Below are 24727 nucleotides of genomic sequence, written 5' to 3' on the forward strand. Positions count from 1 at the left end.
ATTTTGACACATACGGTTACACGTATGTATTTTTATAATTTAACCATTCAAGGCCAATAAAGTGCAAAATATAACTCCGTTCAATCACACGCTCTAATCTCTCAGACAGCGCTCAGAAACAGTCCCTCTCGCGCATATGTAGAAATTAGTTGTCTTTCGCTGCTGACTGGATTCTAAGGCTTACAATCACTTGTTTTAAACCACAATGCTTAAAAACGCATGCAAATGATAAGCTTCCGTGACCACTCAGCACAACCTCATGTGAATGAGTACGTTAACTCGAGAAATACTTTCAACAATATATCATGTGAACAACAAATCTTAATTTGTTTAATAACTCAACAATGAAAACCGTCGAGATGTCTTCTACTTCTCTCCATTCTCATATTATGGCCACATCTTGAGCACTTTACTCTCCTTGCTAGTAATTTTTTCCTTTGAAGCCATTTAATGAGTTTGAGTTTCCTGTTAGTTGTGGATTTCTGAATTGCAAAAAGCAATAATTTTGAATGCAACATTGCTGTTACTCTTCATCAAGACACACTTCATACGTTCATGAGCTTACTGCTAACCAGAGCCATTGGTGCTAATTAATTAAACTCAGGTCAGGTGGCGCGGAAAACACCAGAGATTGCCCCGCCTATTTCCGGTGCAATAAGAACCTGCTTCAATCATGCAGGGGGGCTTAAACATAATACATATGTTAACCCAAGTAAAACTTTATGGTATCGCACCGTCTTTGGAAGTATATACAAACTGGGATAATTGTAAAGATATCCAAGACACACCAGAGCTTCACGTAGGGTTTAGAGGTGGAAATACAGTAATAAAAATCCAAACTATGTAATTAGTTAATGAGGACGATGGGGGTGGCGCCAACCGCGCCATTAACTTTAGCTTCGCGCCAATCAACAGATTTGAGCAAGATGGATGAGAAGAGAAAGGCAACGCGGTGTGGGAGGAAAATTACCAACAAAATGGGCAAATACAGCTTAGATGAATATGGTAAGTACTTGTAACATGCTGTTTGTTGTTTGATGTACTTTTGTCAGGCTTGCAAACTTAGGTTGTCTTGGTGGAGTGATTTTGGTAACTCATTGTGCCGTTTTCACAGACAAGGCTTAAGCCTAGTCTAGCCCAGTAAAATGCATGTTTGAGCTGTTTTAACTGAAAACTGCTTGCACTATGTCTTAAAATATGTCAAAGCAATTGTTTTGCACACCAGTAACATCTCGGTTACGTATGTAACCATGGTTCCCCGAGTAGGGAACGAGATGCTGCGATGACGTCATCGCTTTGGGAACACCCTCGGTGTGACGAATGTCTGAAGCCCTTATACCATCATGCCAATTTATTGGCCAAATAGCGCTTGGCAATGCCCCTACGCATACGTACCGTATGCTATATCAGCGTTCCGCGCGCTATTTCATCAGATTTCCAAATGACGAAGGAAGCGCTATCAAGGTACGGAACGGCCCTCATCGTAGCATCTCGTTCCCTAGTCGGGGAACCATGGTTACATACGTAACCGAGATGTTCCCCTTCCTAGGTTCACTCAATGCTGCGATGACGTCATCGCTTTGGGAACGCTATACCATAACGCCTGACGTACCTTAGATAGCTGGAGACCAAGGAAGCGTCTGCTCAAGCGGATAAGACCCGGGAGCCAGGAGCCATCCTCACATCTAAACTGTAGAACTTGATGAAAGTGCTAGGAGAGGACCAACCTGCCGCAGCACAAACATCCTCTATTGACGATCCTCTCAGAAAGGCCTGAGAAGAAGCCACTGCTCTTGTGGAGTGAGCACATAATCCCAGAGGCGAAGTCAAGCCACACGCCTCGTAGGCAAGCGAGATAGCCTCAAATATCCAGTGTGACATTCGCTGTTTGGTGACAGCGGAGCCTTTGCTCTTACCACCAAAACACACAAACAGCTGGTCAGATCCACGCCAATGAGCTGTGCGGTCTACATAGATTCTTAATGCCCTCACCGGACAAAGATCCATGTTACCTGATCCCGCGTCAGCATGGGAGAAAGCCTCCAAAACCACTTGTTGGAAACGAAATGGCTTCGAAGCAACCTTAGGAATATAGTCCGGCCTGGGTCGCAATAAAACCTTCACCAGCCCTGGGGCGAAGTCCATACACGAAGGGCTGATAGATAGAGCCTGTAAGTCCCCTACTCTTTTGAGGGAGGATAAAGCCAGCAAAAGAACGGTCTTGAGAGTCAACAACTTGACTGCCACAGACTCCAATGGCTCAAAAGGATGGCCCAACAGGCCTTCCAAAACTACTGAAAGATCCCAAGAAGGTACTCGCGTTGGGCGGAAAGGCCTAAGCCGTCTCGCACCCTGCATAAAGCGTGATACCAAAAGATGACGACCCACTGAAACACCTCCTACAAGTGCATGTCCCGCGGATATGGCCGCTACATACACTTTGAGAGTAGCGGGGGTCACTCCCTCAGAAAAACGACTCTGAAGAAACTCCAGCACTGAACCAATGGGGCAATGAACTGGATCCAGGGCACGTTGTCTACACCACGAAGTAAAGAGTCTCCACTTGAAAACATATAAGCGTCTCGTGGAGGGAGCAGCTGAGAGACCAGAACACACTAACGCATTCCGCTCAGGGGCCACACCCATAGCTTCCATAAATCCGGCCGAGGGTGCCAAATCTTGCCCCGAGCTTGAGTCAACAGATCATGTCTGAGGGGAACCTCCCAAGGAGGGCCGACCGACAGACTGACCAGATCTGAAAACCACGACTGGGTAGGCCACCACGGAGCCACCAACAACAGGCGCTCCACTCTGTCCAATCGTATCCTGAGTAGAACTACTGGGAGCAGCCGGACGGGGGGAAAAACGTACAGACTGGTTCTGGGCCATTCGTGGGCCAAAGCATCCAGACCCAGAGGTGATGGGGGAGACAGGGAAAACCAGAGCGGGCAGTGCGTAGTCATGCTCGAAGCAAATAGATCCACTTCCGCTCGTCCGAACTTCTGCCATATGAGATTCACCACTTGAGGGTGAAGTCTCCATTCCCCGTCTTTCAGTCTCTGCCTCGAGAGCAGGTCTGCTCCTGAGTTCAGGTGACCTGGGATATGGACTGCTCTGACTGACAGGAATTTGGTCCGAGCCCAAAGAAGAACACACCTCGCCAGCCTGTACAGGGGGCGAGAATGTAATCCCCCTTGACGATTCAGGTATGAAACTACGGTCATGTTGTCCGTCCTGACCAACACATGACAGCCTGTCAACTGTGGTAAGAACCGCCTGAGAGCCAGGAAGACTGCTAGTAATTCCAAACGATTTATGTGCCAACTCCGCTGCTCCTCTGACCAGAGTCCCCGGACTGGGCACCCTTGATGGACCGCCCCCCAGCCCGTCAGTGACGCGTCTGTCGTGATAGTCTTGCGACGAGGACACGTTCCCATCTGGACTCCTTTCTGAAGGAACTGGGGTTTTTTCCACGGTTTTAGAGAACGAAAACCTCTGTGTGTCACCGTAATTCTGCGTAACGGATGACAATGAGGTGAAATGTCCTGGCTCTTGGTCCACCACTGAAACGGTCGCATATGGAGCAGGCCCAGCTGGACTACAGGGGACGCTGCCGCCAGCAGACCCAACAACCTGAGACACAAGCCTACATGGACTAGACGTCCTGTCTTGAAATGACTGAGACAGGTCTGTAATGACTGCACACGTGCGGGAGACAGACGTGCCTGCATCGTGCGAGAATCCATGTCTACCCCCAAAAACGTTGTTTGCTGGCGAGGCAGCAGAACACTCTTTCGTGGGTTCGTTCGTAGCCCCAGACTCCGTAGATGATCGAGCACCGAGTCTCGATGTCTCAGTGCCTGATCCTGGGATTGAGTTAATTAAAGCCAATCGTCTAAGTAGTTCAAAATTCGGATGCCCCGGAGCCGTAACGGGGCCAGGGCTGCGTCCATACATTTTGTAAATGTCCGGGGGGCCAGAGCCAGTCCAAACGGAAGAACACAGTACTGGTAAGGTTTGCCCTCGAAAGCGAACCTGAGGAACTTCCTGTGTCTCTTGACGATCTGGATGTGAAAGTAGGCATCCTTTAGATCGATGGTCACAAACCAATCTCGGGGTTGGATCTGAGACAAAATGGACTTTACTGTTAGCATCTTGAACTTGCTCACTCTGAGCGCAAGATTCAAACGACGCAAGTCCAGAATCGGACGCAAACCACCATCTTTTTTGGGAACAGCAAAATACCGGCTGTAAAAACCCGACTCCATCTAAGTGGGGTGTAATTCTTCTATAACCCCTTTCTCCAGGAGTAACACGATTTCCTGACGTAACACCGCGGCCTGCCCAGGACGTACAGTCGTGGGAAGAATCCCGCTGAAAGGGGGTGGCCCTTTCCGAAATTGCATGGTGTAACCGTGTCGAATGGTGCGTAGAACCCATTGCGAGACGTTGGGCAAGCATTTCCACGTGGCCCAAAAGTCTGCTAGAGGTTTTAGATGCTCTATGTCTGGCTGTAGTTGAGCTACAGGTGTCAGGACATCTGACTGCGGAAAGCTTCTCGCATCTGCGAGAACAGGTAGCACAGGTGGAGTTGATAAAAATCTCTCCTGAGTTTCTTGCATAGGGTCCCGAAGCAACTGAGTGGCGGGAACCTCTATAACAGGGTGTCCGAGAGCCCTGTCGGGCCGGCCCAACACCCCAAGGGTACGGGCTTTGAAGGCCGTCATAAACGGGCCATGCTCGAGCAACAGCCTTCGAACTCTGAAGGCTGTTGCGCGCAGAGTGTCTGAGGAGGTGCTCGCCTTGAGGACCCAGTCTAAAACCGCCCGAGGCGCAGTAAGCGGCGGAACAGTTGAGATCTGAGTCGGGAGGCCACATTGAGAGAGGCGGATACGCTTGTGCGGTCCAACCAAACTCTCTGAAGGAGGGCCTGGCCTCCGAAGACGAGCGAAGGAATCAGGAGCTGCTACTAGGAGCCTGAGAACGAGAGGCCATGGCCGTCGAGCTCAGGTCTATCCGTTTGCGCTGACGTGGGCGAATGGGTGGACGAGACCTAGGACCCCAATCCTTCCGAGGGGGTGCCATAGGCGATGGTTCCCTACGCTGAACCTCCTGATGACGGTGCAGAGAGGATGAACGTGAACGAACCATGGGTGGTTGACGTTCTGCTTCCCTGGGCCTACGTGGAATGAGCTGGCGAAAAGCGGCAGACTGTTGTTTTGCTGCCCGAAACTTTACCACCACAGTGGTGACTGAATCTCCAAACAGGCCGTCTTTCGAAATGGGAGCGTCCAAGAGAAAAGTTTTGTCCTTTTCTTTGATGTCTGTAAGAGTGAGCCAAAGGTGGCGCTCAACCGACACCAAACCTGCCATAGACCTTCCCACTGCTCGAGCTGTATGTTTGGTAGCTCTAAGCGCCAAATCCGTAGCTCTCCTGAGCTCCTTAACAGCCTCAGGAGTGAGGCCTTCCCCTTCATCCAGCTCCTTGAGGAGCTCTGCCTGATAGGCTTGAAGCACACCCATAGAATGTAGCGTGGCCGCGGCCTGCCCAGCGGCCATGTAAGATTTCCCGATTAAATTGGAGGTTATCCTACATGGCTTGGACGGTAACATAGGGCGCGCTTTCCAAGACGGAGCGGAATTAGGCGCGAGGTGTGTCGCAAGTGTCTCTTCGACAGCAGGCATTGCCCCGTAACCGTGATCCACCATTTTGGATACGGTGGCGAAATCAGCGGCAGCAGCATTAGTAATCCACGCCGAAAAAGGCTGTTTCCAAGACCTCGAAACCTCTTGGTGGAGGTCTTGAAAGAAGGGAAGAGGCCTACGGGGCTGGGATGGAGTACGACTAGTTAAAAATCGGTCATCCAGTTTAGATTGGGCCTGGTTTTGCGCGCGTCACAACGTCTAAAAGTTCGTTGTAAGAAGGGGAATTGTGTTTCTCCTGTCCGCTCGGAGGGAGAGAACTGCAGGATTCCGCCATTAAATCCTCTGAATCGGAGGCCGCGGTGGACAAAACATCATCGTCATACGGGCCACAACCAAAGGAAACCGCGCTGCGGGCCTCCAGGGTAGGCCGTAAATCGTCATTGACGAAAACAACCGGCTCGACATAACGCTCTTCTAACTCTAGAACGTGGCCGGGAGAGAGCGCGAGGAAAGGAGAATACTCCGTCATCCCGCTCTCCATGGGCTCTAACTCGCACGCGTCACCCCAAGCGATCGTCTCATGCGGCGCCTCGGCAACCGCAGAAACGGATTGGCGGGGGATAGACGCAGGGCCTTTCGAAAAGGCCGCGAGCCTCGAGCGTAATACTTTAAGCCGCAGGCTATCACAGTGATGACAAATGGATAGGCCGCTAAGCGCCGCTTGGGTGTGATCACGGCCTAAGCAAAGCACGCACCTGTCATGTGTGTCTCCCGCTGTGACGAACCTTTCACACGGCTCGATGCACTTCCTATGACTCATCGTGTCCGCTAAGAGGAGTAAACTGCTCTTGTTTCCGAGGAAATAGCTGAGAACACGAAGTAGTATGCTTCCCAACGGGCAACAGATGATTCGCTTCCTGAAGGAATTGAAATCTGATGAAATAGCGCGCGGAACGCTGATATAGCATACGGTACGTATGCGTAGGGGCGTTGCCAAGCGTTATTTGGCCAATAAATTGGCGTGATGGTATAAGGGCTTCAGACATTCGTCACACCTAGGGTGTTCCCAAAGCGATGACGTCATCGCAGCATTGAGTGAACCTAGGAAGGGGAACTTAATGTTTTTTTTTTTTCTAAGGCACGTTTATAAAAGATAGTTAAAAATCCTAATTGAAATAAGGCCTAATGGTTTAATCTAAGCCCTCCCAGTCAGCAAACAAACTTGGCCCAGATTTGGCCTGCATCTGGCACGGCTGGCATTCATCCGGCACTGGCATACAGTATGTGGGCCAAACATGGCCCAGGTTTGGCAGAGGTGGTACCGGTTTTACGGCACACAAGACATGGGCCAGATGTCAAATGTAGTATTTGGCCCAGATGTCAAATATATATATGTGGGCCACAGAAGTATGGCCGAACTTGACCCACATATAAAATCCATTTCAAATATTTTTGACTAAAATCCCAATGTTTTCCCATAAAGAAAGGTAATATTCGCATATATGTGAAACACTGTTAAATATATTGAACTACATATTGAAAATATATTTTTAAAATGCATAACACGAAGCTCATATTGTGAGATTATGTGTTTGCATGTGAAATTATATTCATGCCTCATTATAACTTATATTATGGTATATCCTGTTGTTTTATACAACTGACTTCAAACAATGTTTTGCATTCACTGCTTTCAAATTCTCATTCAATTTACAGTTAGATGTAGGCCTATTATATCCACTTAAACAACACATGAAGTTTCAGGACATTTTATTTTACTTTTATTCACTATTTATGTAAATACGTAACTTTGTGTTTTAGGCCATGTTGGCCAATCAGAAGCATGAAAACGTTTCCAGTAGGCGGAGATAACAGCACAGGCTCCGACATCACAAGTCAAAAAAATCTTCACCCTGGCAGGAGCTTTCAAAATGTTGTGTATCAGTGACCTGGTGCAGGGTTTGCGTGAGGACGAACGGCCAAACCGCGAGTAAAAACCTGCAGTTTGAAAATAACCGCGTTCGTGTGGACAGGGCCAATGGGCGCGCGTGTTGAACATTCAAATGTATTTAAACTGGAGTGGAGGAGGTTACCATGGTAACGGCGTCAACTCACTATCTGACAAGTAGCAAGAGACTGTCTCTCTGCTGTTTTCACTGCTTTCAGGTAAGTTTAGTCCCTAAAATTACACAAATAATACATACAACCGTTCCTGGTACTTTCTTACATGTAACTGACATGTTTTTGTCGAATCTTTATTTACAGGAGTGGTTTAGTGTCTTCAAAAAGACCGTTAGCATCACAACTGTTAACTAGCTAGAGGCTAACTATTAGAGGTAAGCTAACTATAGATTTGAGCTCTTATTAATGAACGTTTGAGATTTTAAGCACATTTTATGTGTAGATGAGCGGCTTTGATAGTTTTGTAAATGTTTTGCTGGTACTTTGTCTAGATAAAAGGAAGTCACTAAGCTAATTAATTTCAACAAAGTCTGCACTGTGGGCTCAATAGTGATGGGTCGTTCTTGAACGATTCGTTCATTTTGAACGAATCTTTAATGTGACTCGGGAAGAACGAGTCGTCTCCGGGAGTGATTCGTTCAGTCACGCATGCGCATTGCACAGCATTCTCGGGTTTGAGTTGTTCGTTCATCACGTGACAGCCCCATACGCTTAACCAACGCAGCGTGAGCCGGAAAGAGAATTGATTAGTTCTTCTATATCGAGTCTCGGGTTTGAGTCGTTCGTTCATCACGTGACAGCCCCATACGCTTAACCAATGCAGCCTGAGCCGGAAAGAGAATTGATTAGTTCTTCTATATCGAGTCTCGGGTTTGAGTCGTTCGTTCATCACGTGACAGCCCCATACGCTTAACCAATGCAGCCTGAGCCGGAAAGAGAATTGATTAGTTCTTGATCGAGTCTCGGGTTTGAGTCGTTCGTTCTTTTGTCACGTGACGTGACAGTTTTGGACAGAGAAATTAGTTAATTTACAACCTTACTTACAAACGGGTGCATAGTCATTATTATTATTATTAGAATTATTAGTATTATTATTTACTCTTACAGTTATGTGATGCTTTTCTGGTCTCAAATTATTGCTTTTAATTTCTGTCACATGGTTCTTTTCCATAACACCATGTGGTAAAAAAAGATAATGAGTTGGTTAACCTCTTCTTGCACTACACATATATCTGCACAGTTTTGTTTTATTTAACTGGTTTGCACTCTATCTATTCTGCCATGTGCCTTATGCCACTTTATCTCTTTTTTTATTTTTCTACAAACGTCCTCATTTGTATATCTGTATAGTTGTATGTACATATGTTTAAACTGTATTTATCTGTATTTGAACGTCTACTGTCAGTGTTTAACGTTAACTGTATGCACCAAGGGTCTGAGAGTAACGCAATTTCAGTTCTCTGTATGTATGTGCCGTACATGTGGAAGAATTGGCAATAAAGCAGACTTGACTTGTTATGCTTTGTTTTTTTTTTTGTTTTTTTTGTCTAATCTTCATAAAATACAATACCTTGTTGTATTTATGTCTTTTGAGTTAACCCTTTAGATTGGACTATAGTGTTACTTACTATACTTTTGTAACATATGACACTTTAGACATTAACACTCTATACACACTCCTGAATTGTTTTTTATTGTTTATTTTTGTGCCAGAAAAAGCTATAGCAAAGAAGATAACTATTCCAAAATGAATTTAAACTATTTAAATAAAAAATACAAGAAAATTAAAATATACTAAAGCCACAGAGCCTTAAAAAACTAAAACAAAATACTGCACAACAAGCTAGGCTTTTTTTTTAATAATAAATAAACTTTAAAATAAATAACACTTTTGTGCCAAAAAAAGCTTTCTAGCTAAGAGAATAACTAATCCCAAATGAATTTAAACAATGAAAAAAAAAGAAAAACAAATTGATTTATTTATATATATATATATATATATATATATATATTAGCACAACAAGCTAGGCCTTTTTTAAATAAATAAAAAATAAATAAGCTTTAAAATAACACTGTGGCTATATTTTAGAACATGCTTTAAGGCATGTTTGCATTCAAAAAAATGAACAGACCATTTTTATTTCTAGGAAAATGCTTATTACACATATTTTGATAATTTTATGATAATTCTTAAATATGATCCAACATACAAAAAATACAGTTTTACTTTATGGTAGCCTATTTGATATGTACTGATCCGGCAAGTGGTCACGTGACAAAAGAACGAACGACTCAAACCCGAGACTCGATCAAGAACTAATCAATTCTCTTTCCGGCTCAGGCTGCATTGGTTAAGCGTATGGGGCTGTCACGTGATGAACGAACGACTCAAACCCGAGACTCGTGTAGGATATCAGAGACTGAATCAGACAATTTTAAGATGCTTCAGAACATTGAAACCTGAGGAGCTGGAATGCAGAGAGGCCTTAAGAAACAGGACGTCATAAATCTAGTTTGGAGCAAGCAACTCCTAACTTAGCAAGCCTCTGTCACCAAACAACTTACAACACTGAGGACAAAGAAACACTTATTGATAATTCCAATTCAAGAAGGAGACTGTCAAATTTGTTGCAAGTAATCAAGACTGATGTTCACATGTAAACCTGTGATAGAAATTCATTAGCTACAGACTCTTTCGGGCGTGTCTCCACACATAAAAGACCGTCCAAACCAACATTCCTTCGTTCTCCTTAGAACTATACAAAGACTTTATTTTTCATATGCACATAAAATCATCCTAAAAGGACATTTTTATGCAGAACCCCACATATGATTTTAATATCCTTGTTTTAATCACTCATTGTGTATGTCTTGCTTTTAATCATTATTGAATAGCTCGAGCCTTAAAGATAAATATTGCATATTTAGTATGTATGAGCTCGAAAATTCATGCTGTGAATGTTTCTTCCAATCAATTCTTTGTCAAAGGCATCATAGTCTTATTATGAAATCATGTTCAAAAGGGTATACTTTGCCAAAACCTGTAAAATTCGGACCATGTGACTGATAACAAGCTGATTTATGATGTAAAGAACACACCCTAGCTAAGCAAGGACAGTTTCTAATTGGTCAAGACATCCAGATGGGACGGTCCAGAAGCTGAGTTTAAAACCTCAGGACATCGTAAAATTCACTCTCTCTTACTTTTTACGCTCTCTCTCTGACTCTCGGACCCTTGTCCCTCTCACCGCGTGCGTGCTGCCCTTTGAGCATGCTCTGGCCTCATGTGCCATAATGAGAAGGAAAACAACTTAGTCTCGTTACATCATTTTATTTTATTATTTTACTTTAGTTTCTTTTCTTTCCGTGGAGTTTCGGGTGTTAATGTAAGTTTGATACAAAGTCCAGCTTTTGACTGCACTTCTTCAAACGTCCAGCAAGCCAACGCCCAAAAGACGTCACTTCAAAGACTACTGAACTTCCAGCCAATCAGACACTTCGGGAAACCCCCCCTGTCTGCAACGAGGACACAACCCCGTTACACAGGCAAAGCAAGCAACACACCTCCAGATTCTAACAGGTTCTAATTGGTGTATTTAATATAAATTTTAGCCTCATTGAGAAACTCAAAGCGAGGGTTAAATAAGTGATTGATGGTTGTTCAGGTCTATGCAATAGCACATATTGCTGTGAACTTGGGATTTCACATTTCCATTCTCTTAAACTCATCCTTTCCTCACTCTCTCTCTTTCTGCAACGTGTGAATGTGTGAATGCTTGTGTTCATGTGTTAGATTAGTTTATGTCTTAGGTTTATATAAATAAAATCTGATTTATATTTTAAAAGAGAAGTATCTTGTGTTTTCTGCTCACAAGTTAATGCCTTAATCTGTCGATTTCGTTACTGTGCTACTTAATAGTGTTTTCACTATATTTTGGATTTTAATATCCAGTACAGAGTTTGTCATACGGCTCGTTCAGTGAATCGCCGTAACACTGATTCTGTTCAAATCCCTATAAAATCATAAATGATTCCCTTTGAGCTAAATTAAACTATATTAATATTAATATTATAAAATGTAATAAACCCCTACACTCGATATAGACGAACTAATCAATTCTCTTTCCGGCTCAGGCTGCATTGGTTAAGCGTATGGGGCTGTCACGTGATGAACGAACGACTCAAACCCGAGACTCGATATAGACGAACTAATCAATTCTCTTTCCGGCTCAGGCTGCATTGGTTAAGCGTATGGGGCTGTCACGTGATGAACGAACGACTCAAACCCGAGACTCGATCAAGAACTAATCAGTTCTCTTTCCGGCTCAGGCTGCATTGGTTAAGCGTATGGGGCTGTCACGTGATGAACGAACGACTCAAACCCGAACACTTGTCAGATAAGAGGTGGTGCGCTAATCATAGACTAAAGACCCAGGTAAACAATTAAGTAATATTTTCTGTTTCTTATAGCATAGTTTTGTATTGTTTGTAGTGTGATAAACGTTTACTTTGCATAAGTAGTAGATGTGTTTGGAAAGTAACAGATAACATTTGAATTATATTTTGCTAAAATGAACGAAATGACTCGAAAAAAGATTCGTTCATTTTGCTGAACGAGACTCAAAGGTCCGAGTCGGTAAAATGATCCGAACTTCCCATCACTAGGGCTCAATCGATGACGTCATTTACATGGGCTGAAACTATTTCAAACACGTTTTTAACTTTAATTGCAAACAAATATTGATAAATTGTACTATGATTTCAGGAGCGTCAGAAAAGAAACCCCTAAAACAGGGGAAGTTACAAGAAGATTTGTAATGGGATCTGCTGGCATGAGATACAGGAAACACAGGTGATCTGAGAAATCTTATTAAATAACATATTTCACAATATAGTAACTATATCATCATGCATCTGTAAAACCTAAAAATATGAATAATGGTATCTTAACATGTGTTGTATATTTTGTATATTATTATTATTATTATTATTTCTCTTTTCTGCATTTCAGTTTTGCTGTAGTTTGTTTGTCTAATAAACCTGACATTGTATACTACATTTTGTTGGCTATGTGACATATTGTTCCTATATTCTTCCATGCTAATGACCGTGCTGCAGAGCTGGGACGGGTCTCTTGTCGAAGAACATCTCCAAAGCGCCATGAACCATCTGACTAGTAAGTAAAACCTCAAACATTCAAAAAAATATATCAAATAAATATCAAATATTTCCTGTATGTCCTACAAGGCCATCTCGTTTAACTCTGCACTGAGGGCACTATATACACCACAACCTACAGAGGGGTCCATCATAATTTCGAAAAAAGACAGATAATAAAAAAGTTATTTGAAATTAAAATTAATAACGGTAAGACAGAACCAGAGCCCAGACAGCAAGCAGTGGCGGCCCAAATCCGGCCCGCACACTATGTTGCTGTCTGGACTGTGAACGTACCTCACTTTAAACTGTAACGGTCTGCATGTATATTATTTTCCAAACTTTAAATGTTGTGAAGTTTTTGTTCAAGCAAACTTTGTTGCTTGTGGAAACCTTACATGAGCCTTAAAAGTACTTAACACTTAAAATCTTATTTGCACTCTTGAAGACTATTCACCAAAGACTGAATTTCAGTCCGGCCGAATTTTCTGTACTCTTCACCATTGATGCCAAAATGAGCATTCACAAGAGCCTCACACTACATTGTTTGTTTGAATTGTATTTCAGGACAGTTCGTGAAGACAGATAACCTGGACAGATATCAGTTCCAGATCCAGCCCCCACACCAGACTTCTCACTCACAAGGATTGCTGTCTACTAGATATTATGTGTACTCTTCAGAGTTCGGTGCATGCAGATATTATTCAGGGACATGAACACTTGAATATTGCAAAAATAGAGAAAGTACCTTATTTAAGAATTTTATGTTAACTGAGTAAACATTATATATATATATATATATATATATATATATATATATAAATAATGTAGTGCTGTCAAACGATTAATCGCGATTAATCACATTCGAAATAAAAGTTTTTGTTTACATAATATGTGTACTGTGTATATTAATTTTGTATATATAAATATAAACACATGTATATATTTCAGAAAAATATGTTGTTTATATATTAAATATACTTATGTATAATATAAATGTATATTTTCAAAATACATATGCATGTGTTTGTATTTATATATACAAAATTAATATACACAGTACACAGATATATTGTGTAAACAAAAACGTTTATTTTGAATGCGATTAATCGTTTGACAGCACTAGCACTAATATATATATATAATATATATATATATTTTTTATTATTATTTTTATTTTTTATTGTTTTTTTTTTTTTTCCAAAGCACCTAAAAGCCAATTCACACTGCCATACCCCAACAGGGTGAACACACTGACCAAGCAAAACAAATAAGCATGTTTTTTTTATATATAGTTTTTGTGGAAGTGTGAACTGACCATAATGCTGTATGTTAGGTGTGAGATTCATTCAACTTTGTTTGCTGATTAAACATGATTAAATATTTGTTCAGAATATTGTCGTTGTTGTGACTGTTCATCTGGGAGGGGTGTGTATCAAGTGGCTTGGTTATGGTTTTGTTGAGGATGACATATGGAACCCATCTGGTCCAGCATAGGACCAGAATAGGCCCACATAGCGATTTTTCTCTGGCCCAGCTCCGGCCCACAAAATCATCTTTCACTTGGCCCACATACCGCAATGACTTACGGTCCTAGTGTGGACCAGGTCTGGTTTGCAGACAAGGGCCACACATGGGCCATAACTGGCCCAAGTCAGGGCCAGTTATGGGTAATTAGCTTGGCTGAGACTTGGGCCAGTTATGGCCCATGTGTGGCCCTTGTCTGCAAACCAGACCTGGTCCACACTAGGACCGTAAGTCATTGCGGTATGTGGGCCGAGCGAAAGCTGATTGTGTGGGCCAGAGAAAAATTGCTATGTGGGCTGTCTGTGAAACCATGCCTTTTTTTATGTATTTAATCATACTGCTGTAAATTACCAATACCAATGTTGTACTAGATGAAATTTTTAGAAACTTTCTCTATTAATAATGTTCCCTGCTGCTTAGATAACTAACGTTACCTAATATTACGTTACCTCTGATGTAAATTACTAATTGAATTACATGTTTTACTGGTCGAATTATTTAAAAAATTCTCTGAATGGTGTGGCAAAAAGAATATAGTATTTGTTACGATAAACGGCATATAAATGACCTCGTTTGTCTACAGTTTCTAATTCAGAAAGGCATTTTGAGGTGTCAGCTCCCCTTGTTTACTAACATTAATCAGGGCACTGGTCAGGGGATCGGACATTTTAAGATATTAAAGTCTTCTCGATCGCAAAACCATTTTACTGCACTGAAATGTTTGCTTAAAGTTCCAAAATGCAGCGTGAAAATACAGGGAATATTGATGCTCTGTGTTCAGATCTCCAGTTATTTTCTCCACTGGGAATTAGATTTTTATTCTTTAACAATAACTCAAAAACCTTTAAAGACAGACCTATTGTGATTTCCGAGGTTGTTAAAAAATGATATGCTTTTGTTTAATTTAACATCATGCATTCTTTATCAACACTGAATGCAAGTTTCATTAAAAATCAACATTTTGAACAAAAACCTGAGAAAATTGCGTTTTTTCAAAGACCACATCCATATCAGATTCAGAATAATGATCGAAAATAAGATCTTACGGTTTTATGAAGGAACCACTTGTTTTAAAATCTTCCTGGTCTACTGGCATTTATGACATCTTCCTCAAATATTACAATGCTCATGATAACTTTGGTTAACTCTACAATAAGTAAATCCACCCCGACTGTATAACAGTGAAAACACTGACAGAAAATTGATCAGATTAAGTTCTGGAAGAAATTTAATTGGTGCAGAATTTGTCGCTTTATATCAGTTAAATCAATTCAATAATATCTGTTTTATTTGGACAAATGAAGTCCCATGCTGGTGGGAATATGTTGTGGGATTTAGTTGGGCAGCCTAATAATGTGAGAGACAGTCAAATGTGTGAGTTGGCAACCCTGCTTATGTACAAGTTTTCAGGTGTTTTTTTAATGCTGAACTATGCTTGCTTCCCCCTATAGTTGTATCTGCACGCAAGAATGTTCAGACTGAAAATACAGCAAACTCAGCGAAAGGTAAGTAATTTAATACAATTGCTGATACATGCGTGAAGTGGGCAGGAATTCATTGGTAATTGCCTCTCCTGAGATATCAAACAGTATTTTGGTATAAAAAGTATACTCAAGTGAAAGTATGCATACTGTGTCTGCACATTTTCAAAATAAATAAAATTTTGGTTAAATATTTGGTTTTGCAAAAAAAAAAACATTAACACACATATATTTGCCCTAATAACTGTGGCATGTGTGGCCATTTTCCATTACAAATATCAACGAGAAAAGTATACATTATGTAAATACCCGGGTCAATTTGTATAAAGACAAAGTAAAATTAAGGGCTTTTAACTTTACAAGGAGAAAATACATTTATATTTATACAAAATATTTATGAGGCTTTAATCAAAATATAATGGCCTGCTCATCGAAGTTTACCCATCCATCAGCTACCGATCATATTATACACTACATAAAACCCATCTATTTTTTTTTTTTAGCGCATAGTGTCCGTTCAAGTCCTCCTGGGATGGGTTCACAAATTGAAATGACTGGTTATGAGGATTGAAAACATTTGGCTTCTGACATAAGCCATTCTTCACAATACAGAAATGAAGTTGATCAAAATGCCTGTTTCATGCCAACTTTAATACTGTTTAAGCTCTGCCTGTTTCTTTGCTCAAATAAAGCTCATTCTCAAATGCTGTATTTTAAGTTGGTGTTTTTTTTTTTTTTTTCAGGACTTCAGCCTGCAATACAGCAAACCAGTGAAACAGAAGGTTTGTTTGTAGCCTTTTCTACATTGACATGCAAGAAATATTTTTTTCCTATAATGTTTACATAAGACAAAGATAATTTTCATTTAGATATTTAATTTGCGTAATTTCGTTCACAGAAAAGTGGCTGTTAATGTGTAGAGTATGAATTATCCTGAATTAGGCCTAATTCAAGTAGGCCACATTTTTTGTTATTCTGCTTTCAGCCAAGTTACATATTTTTGATTTCTCTTTTATAAGGTGCACCCACTTTACAGATTGCTCTTGACAAAGCAAAACAGACAATAGAGATCCAAAAGCAGAAGATTCTTCATCTTCAGGAAAAAGTTGACTCTGACAGATGACACAAATTTTCTCAGCTCAAGATTGGAGGATGGTACGTAATAGGTTCACAAACTTGCTTTAAGAACAATTCTGCCAGTCAGTATGTTGCAACGTTTAATTAGAAATACTTTCATCAGACAAGAAAGGCTGTGGACCCTGAGAGTGACATATAGTTGTTCTAGAAATTTGGTTTTAGGAACCCAGACAGCAAGCAGTGTTGGCCCAGATCCGGCCCACATCTGGCCTGCATGGATTTCACATGGGCCAGATGTGGGCCGGATCTGGGCCAACACTGCTTGCTGTCTGGGAACTAGCCACCAGGGTGGTTCCCTAAGAACTAAATGATCCCTTAGGTCTATTTTCCTAGTTGCATTTGCACCGCCAGTAGGAACTCTGAAGTGACACAAGCCGTGCTTGTTGTGACTTATTCTGACAGCGCTACGAGCGCCAGAGCCTGAGCACACAACGCTCCCATTCTCTGTCTTCATTAGTTAACATGGATTCTATGGTGCGTTCACACCAGACGCGAATAGACATCCTGCGGCGCGAATGACGCGGTGCGAATTGAGCGTTTCGAGCGTTTGACGTTGAAAAATCTGAACTTTGGCGGATATTCGCGCCGCGCTAACCAATCAGGAGCTCAAACGCTCAAAACACTCAATTCGCGCGAATCGCGTCATTCGCGCGAATCGCACCGCAGGATGTCTATTCGCGTCTTTGCATTGACTTAATATGTAAATCACTCGCGCTTAACGCTTCATTCGCGTCTGGTGTGAACGCACCATAATGGTGCGTTCACACTGGACACGACTTGCGCGAATAAATTGCGCTATTCGCGCGTAGTTGGACGCGTGAACATTTTGGGTTTAGTCGCTTCATTCGCGCGTGAAATTCGCTTCATTCGCGCGTGAAATTCACTGCACAACAGACGCGAATTCGCGTCATGGGCGGGGCTTCTGCCAGGGGGCACAATGACTGCCACAGAGAGCATATGTATAGAATTTGGCAAATAAAATCAGCCCTTTATGTGCTATGGAAACACTGGACGCGTGTATTTCAGCCGAGAATGTAGTTGTTTAAAACTCAAATCTGCGGTTTATTTATAAAAACAGCCCCTATTTAAAAATGTGCTTCGCCGATTTCGGAGCCGTGAGCTCCAGGCGATCACCGGGCGCTCGTGCTCATGTATCCCGAAGAGAGGAGCATAACCTCGGCTAGTCCTTCTGACATTTGCCGCTGGCTCTGATGTCTCTGTAGTGGATAAACATAAGATATAATTTGTTTTGGGTAAATCTAACAGGTAATCTTTGGTCCATAGTACAGCTCCGGATACAGCTACGATGATTTTGTCCTCTATTGTTGTTTTGATTTCTGCCTCGCTCGTAATCACGTCACTACTAGAGCAAGCTCCTGATTGGTTAGCGCGGCGCGAATATCCGCCAAAGTTCAGATTTTTTAACTTGCGCGATTCGCGGGAATCGCGCGTTCCGCGCGTCAAACGCTCGAAATGCTCAATTCGCGCCGCGTCATTCGCGCCGCCTCATTCGCGCGAATCGCGCCGCAGGATGTCTATTCGCGTCTTTGCATTGACTTAACATGTAAATCACTCGCGCTTAATGCTTCATTCGCGGCTGGTGTGGACGCACCATTATGGTGCGTTCACACCGGACGCGACTTGCGCGAATAAATCGCGCTATTCGCGCGTAGTTGGACGCATGAACATTTTGGGTTTACTCGCTTCATTCGCGCGCGAAATTCACTGCACAACAGATGCGAATTCGCGTCATGGGCGGGGCTTCTGCCAGGGGGCACAATGACTGCCACAGAGAGCATATGTATAGAATTTGGCAAATAAAATAGCCCTTTATGTGCTATGGAAACACTGGACGCGTGTATTTCAGCCGAGAATGTAGTTGTTTAAAACTCAAATCTGCGGTTTATTTATAAAAACAGCCCCTATTTGAAAATGTGCTTCGCCGATTTCGGAGCCGTGAGCTCCAGGCGATCACCGGGCGCTCGTGCTCATGTATCCCGAAGAGAGGAGCATAACCTCGGCTAGTCCTTCTGACATTTGCCGCTGGCTCTGATGTCTCTGTAGTGGATAAACATAAGATATAATTTGTTTTGGGTAAATCTAACAGGTAATCTTTGGTCTATAGTACAGCTCCGGATACAGCTACGATGATTTAGTCCTCTATGCGGTAAATGTTGAACGTCACATGATGAAACCCGGAAAACAGGTCTCATCGCTTCCGCTTCTCGGAGAGTGCATTAATAACAGTATTAAATAATAGTGATATCAATGGACTTTTAAGGTAATCAGTTAAATTAGCTAGCTGTTTTTATTATTGGCACTTTATTCGACTTATATATAAATGTTAGTGAAAATAATAAAAATAAAAAAACATTTAATCAACCCACATATGTGATAGACATTAGTTATGATTATCTTTACTCTACTTGAGTAAAACAGCTTCATATTTAACGAGGCATATGCAAAATGCGTGAACAGGAAGCAAGGAGACCAGGGGCCTGTACCATGATGGTGGCTAAACAAACTCAGAGTTACAGGATTAGTTTTGAGTTGACAAAACCAAACCAGTTCAATCCGGCTTTGTTGGTACCATGAAGCTGATCATCAACTTTCTCTGTCAACTCAGGCTTGATCCTGAGTTAATGGAGCTCGTGCACATGAAAGTGTGACATCAGTAATGAGCAGCCAATCACATGCCTTGAAACTGGAATTCACTTCTTGTGAGAGAGTCAGTGCGAATTCACTACCAAAGATTAAAAGATTGAACAATATGAAGAATTTAAACACATTTACACAGCAAAATGAAACAATCGATCCATTAAAGAGGAAAACTTATCTTACCATATAAGTGCAAGTAAAATTTGTAAAGTTTATAATATTTATAGATATAACAACACTTAAAAATTGAAACTCATATGTAGTCATGTTTACAGCTATTGATTCTAAAACGTATTTATATTGCATATTATCTATGTTTATATTAATTTAAAATAAAAGCTTAATAATTACTATTAAATTAAGCTGTCTTGTGTAATGGATTAAGGGTATACTAATTATATAAATAATAAAAAATAATCATGTCTAAAAATCACATGATTTTATCTTTAAAAATGTTTTATGTAGCGTCCTTTAATTTGGAGTAAGAGAAACTGGAGGAGTGGCTTTATTGCGTCAGAGATGTGTCACTTTGCTTGAAGCTGATTGGTCAAATTTCAGATTGAGATCTCTAAACCAGAACATAACCTGCCCCGGAGCAGGTTAGCCGTGCAGCGTAAGATACCATGGCGACGAACACCGATTAAAGCCGAGCTACTTTCATAGTACCTAAAACCCAGGGTTGGCGGAAACTAAGATGAAACATAGCTGGCTAGCCACCTAATCCGGCTTCATGGTACAGGCCCCTGGTTAGCAGAATACGGAAGTCTGTTGCGCATATATCCAATTGTTGTTTTGATTTATGCCTCGCTCGTAATCACGTCACTACTAGAGCAAGCTCCTGATTGGTTAGCGCGGCGCGAATATCCGCCAAAGTTCAGATTTTTCAACTTGCGCGATTGTCAAATGCTCGAAACGCTCAATTCGCGCCGCGTCATTCGCGCCGCCTCATTCGCGCGAATCGCGCCGCAGGATGTCTATTCGCGTCTTTGAATTGACTTAACATGTAAATCACTCGCGCTTAACGCTTCATTCGCGTCTGGTGTGAACGCACCATTACAATCACTTGTTTTAAACCACAATGCTTAAAAACGCATGCAAATGATAAGCTTCAGTGACCACTCAGCACAACCTCATGTGAATGAGTACGTTAACTCGAGAAATACTTTCAACAATATATCATGTGAACAACAAATCTTAATTTGTTTAATAACTCCAATGAAAACCGTCAAGATGTCTTCTACTTCTCTCCATTGTCATATTATGGCCACATCTTGAGCACTTTACTCTCCTTGCTAGTAATTTTTTTGCTTTGAAGCCATATTTAATGAGTTTGAGTTTCCTGTTAGTTGTGGATTTCTGAATTGCAAAAAGCAATAATTTTGAATGCAACATTGCTGTTACTCTTCATCAAGACACACTTCATACGTTCATGAGCTTACTGCTAACCAGAGCCATTGGTGCTAATTAATTAAACTCAGGTCAGGTGGCGCGGAAAACACCAAAGATTGCCCCGCCTATTTCCGGTGCAATAAGAACCTGCTTCAATCATGCAGGGGGGGGCTTAAACATAATACATATGTTAACCCAAGTAAAACTTTATGGTATCGCACCATCTTTGGAAGTATATACAAACTGGGATAATTGTAAAGATATCCAAGACACACCAGAGCTTCACGTAGGGTTTAGAGGTGGAAATACAGTAATAAAAATCCAAGCTATGTCATTAACGAGGACGATGGGGTGGCGCCAACCGTGCCATTAACTTTAGTTTCGCGCCAATCGACAGATTTGAGCAAGATGGATGAGAAGAGAAAGGCAACGCGGTGTGGGAGGAAAATTACCAACAAAATGGGCAAATACAGCTCAGATGAATATGGTAAGTATTTGTAACATGCTGTTTGTTGTTTGATGTAACGTTACTGTTGTCAGGCTTGCAAACTTAGGTTGTCTTGGTGGAGTGAGATTTTGGTAACTCATTGTGCTGTTTTCACAGACAAGGCTCCCAGCTAACAATTTTTGGTTCCCAGAACGTTCTGGGAACGTTCGTTTTTGGTTCCCAGAATGTTCCCAGAACGTTCCCAAGAACGTTCCCTATTGGTTAGCCAGGAAAGTTTTCTTAACGTAAATAGAACGTTCCCTTAAGGTTAGGGGAACGTTCCGGGAACCTACTCGGAACGTTCCCGCAACGTTCCGGGAACGTTTTGAGAACGTTCCCATAAAGTTCCCGGAACGTTCCCCTAACCTTAAGGGAACGTTCTATTTACGTTAAGAAAACTTTCCTGGCTAACCAATAGGGAACGTTCCTAGAAGGTTCCCAGAAAGTTCTCTGAAGGTTCCCAGAACGTTCTCCTAACCTCTATATTCTGATGCCTGTACATAAATAATCAGTCAACAAGCCACTTCTTCTACATAGTTTATTGTTCACAAAACATGAGAATTTTATGAACCATGAATTAAATATTTAAAAAAAATAAATATAACTTGCATTTAAAGAAACGATCTCAATCTCTGAAATGAGATATGAACATTTTAAACAACAAACATCATCAAACAAAATTTACATCAATAGGTATGAAAATGTGTATGTTGAACATGAAACTGTGAAAATGTGTACGGTGAACATGAAACTGTGAACAACTTCTCCAACGTCTTCACTTCACCATCAGCTGCAAATCAAAAACAAAGGGGAAAAAAAGACATGAGTCAGATAGAAATTATAGACCTAAAGAATTGACTGTAGTGCAGTTAAGGATTGTGTGCCGATGGCCGGTGAGTTAACAAAATTTAGCAGCCATAATTATTATTTTTTTTATACTGGCTAGGAATCTTTTTGATCAGGGTTGGAGCTAAACTCTGCAGCAGATTGGCCCTCCAGGGATACATTTGTGGAACCCTGGTATAGACTAGTATAGACCCAAACATAGTCAGTAACATAGTTGACCAGGAATATATATTGTTATATGCTTTTTGAAACACACACACACACAATAGAATAAGGTTTGAGTTTGTGGAAAAAAAAAAGAAAAAAAAAAAGCCAAATGTACCCCTAATTATAGAATGACTCGTGACTCTTGACTCACGTGTTAACAACTTACATTTCGGTGGATGAGGTTTTGACATGTCTGTGTTCTCCTTATTAATATTGCTTACATTTCAGTGGAAGGACCAGAGAAAGGCTGTGAAAAATGTAAATGTACATTACATTTAAATGAAAATTAAACTTATGAAGTCACACATTCCCAAAGAACTTTTTGATAATAACTTACTTCGCTCATTGCTGCCTCCTTCAAACTGAATCTCCCCAGCTTTCTTGAAGTCTGTGACCTTTTCAATTTTCAAAATAAAATGTAAATATTATAATGTGTATGTTGTACATCAAGTTACAGCGTCATTTGTTTTTACGACATACATTTTGATATGAAGTAATTTTTAAGTCATGCATTATGCTTGCTTAGATTATTAATTATCTACTCTTTATGAGTAATTGAATGGTGAAATCCAGCCCTGTAGATTACCTGTCTTACCTCATGAGCCTTTTGCCCCATGGTTTCAAAAAAGGCTGCTCGTATGGCAGTAGGACTGGGTTGACAATATTGATTTCCCAGTTTTAATAGATCTTTATTTTGATGAATTAAAAATTTAATTGATCCTTAAATCACAAAATCGTTCTTTTGGTCAATGCTGTTTTCAGCTGATCCATGGACAAAATGTTACTAAACATTATTTATATCAGGGCTGCCATCCAATAATCACAACAGGCTTTGAGCTTTATTACTTCTGATAAGTACTGTTACACTAAGTACTGTTCTGTACTCGTTTACTTTGTGAGCATCAAGTGATGATCACAAACACATTTACAGTAGGCTATTTATTCAGCATTTCAGTGACATTTCCCACACTAAGCTAATAAATAATTAATATTAATTATTTTAAAAAATGTTACCAAAAAATTGGTTGAGAATTAAAAAAACAAAAACAAAAAAAAAATTCAATTCATTTTCATTTTTGTTAATTTTGTTCAAGTCATTACATTTTGACTCTGTTTAACAAATGATTAAAGCCTTATTAATTTTCAAAAAGGAGTGTCTCATTATCCTCATTTTGCAGCTGCACAGCCTTTCTCTGGTCCTTCTGCTGAAAATGAAAAGAATGTTTTAGTTTTCATGCAACAAATTTCACATTTAAAGCAAACAAACAAACAAACAAACAAAAACATTTGTTGGCAATTGAAACCAGACATATTGAACCAGTAGTTCAAAACATGAGCAGTAGAGCAGGTTAGAGAGCTTATTTGTTATTTGTTTATGACTGAAAAATATGTAAAAGTTTGACATTTGGGGCAAAAAGTTGCATTATTATTTTATATTTTTGCTAAAAACACAATATAAAAAATAATGGTGATTCTTCCTTTTTTGAAAAGAAGTGTAAGATTCAGATAGTCAATATAATTTTAGCTGGGTGTCTGATAATAAGCAACACATTTTATAATGAAACCATCATATTTAGAATATTATAGTAATCATATATAATAATAATCATAAGGTTCCGGAACTGAATGCAGATAGCGGTTTCTGACGGTCTGTTTTTGGCAGTTGTTGCTGACGGCGGGATATGAGAAACAGCTCCGCATGTGCTCTGCGGAGATGCTGTGCGTTTATGCAAACTATGTGAGTAATCATGCATCATATCTTTCACTTAATATCTTATGTCTTTTGTTATGAATATCAGATGTCTAAGGTATAATAATTATGACTTCTGTGTGATAGCCTACAGTGGCCGCGAGAGCTCAACACGCTGCAACTTCAGAAAACAACTTCTGCAAATAGGTGACAAATCTAACCCTTAAACTTTAGGCAGTGTATGTTTGAGGTATTACTTACAAGTCATATGGTTCATAATGTCTAGAGATGTTCTTCGACAGGAGATACGCTCCAACTCTAGAGCACAGCCATCAGCGTGGAAGAATCTAGGAACATAAACAATCTGTCACAGAGCCAACAATATTTATTATACAATGCCAGGTTTATTTAAACTATAGTAGAGGTGAAATGCAGAAAAGAAAAATAATAATTTACAGAATATACAATTTAATAACAGAATGTAAATTTTTAGGTTTACTTATTTAGTAATGCTCTTACAGTGTTACTTATGTTTGGACA

At 40.8% G+C, this 24727-nt stretch overlaps 1 protein-coding gene and 2 pseudogenes across 3 annotated transcripts in view; 2 read left to right on the forward strand and 1 right to left on the reverse strand.

The window, feature by feature from the left end:
* LOC306852379 (uncharacterized protein) overlaps positions 1-24727 on the reverse strand; it is a gene marked incomplete at its 3' end in the record, with an annotated part of 402219 nt that overhangs the window by 11054 nt on the left and 366438 nt on the right. The window lies entirely within an intron of this gene.
* LOC306852380 lies at positions 674-16936 on the forward strand (annotated as a pseudogene). The gene is made up of 4 exons: positions 674-1005; positions 15744-15797; positions 16517-16555; positions 16793-16936. The product of its transcript is annotated as an uncharacterized misc_RNA (transcript).
* LOC306852510 overlaps positions 21366-24727 on the forward strand; it is a 39692-nt pseudogene continuing 36330 nt past the window's right edge. Inside the window, exon 1 of the transcript in view lies at positions 21366-21444. The product of the transcript in view is annotated as an uncharacterized misc_RNA (transcript). The remainder of the gene's footprint in view (positions 21445-24727) is intronic.

This window comes from Barbus barbus (genome assembly GCF_936440315.1).
Source record: "Barbus barbus genome assembly, chromosome: 32".
In the NCBI taxonomy this organism is placed as follows: domain Eukaryota; kingdom Metazoa; phylum Chordata; class Actinopteri; order Cypriniformes; family Cyprinidae; genus Barbus; species Barbus barbus.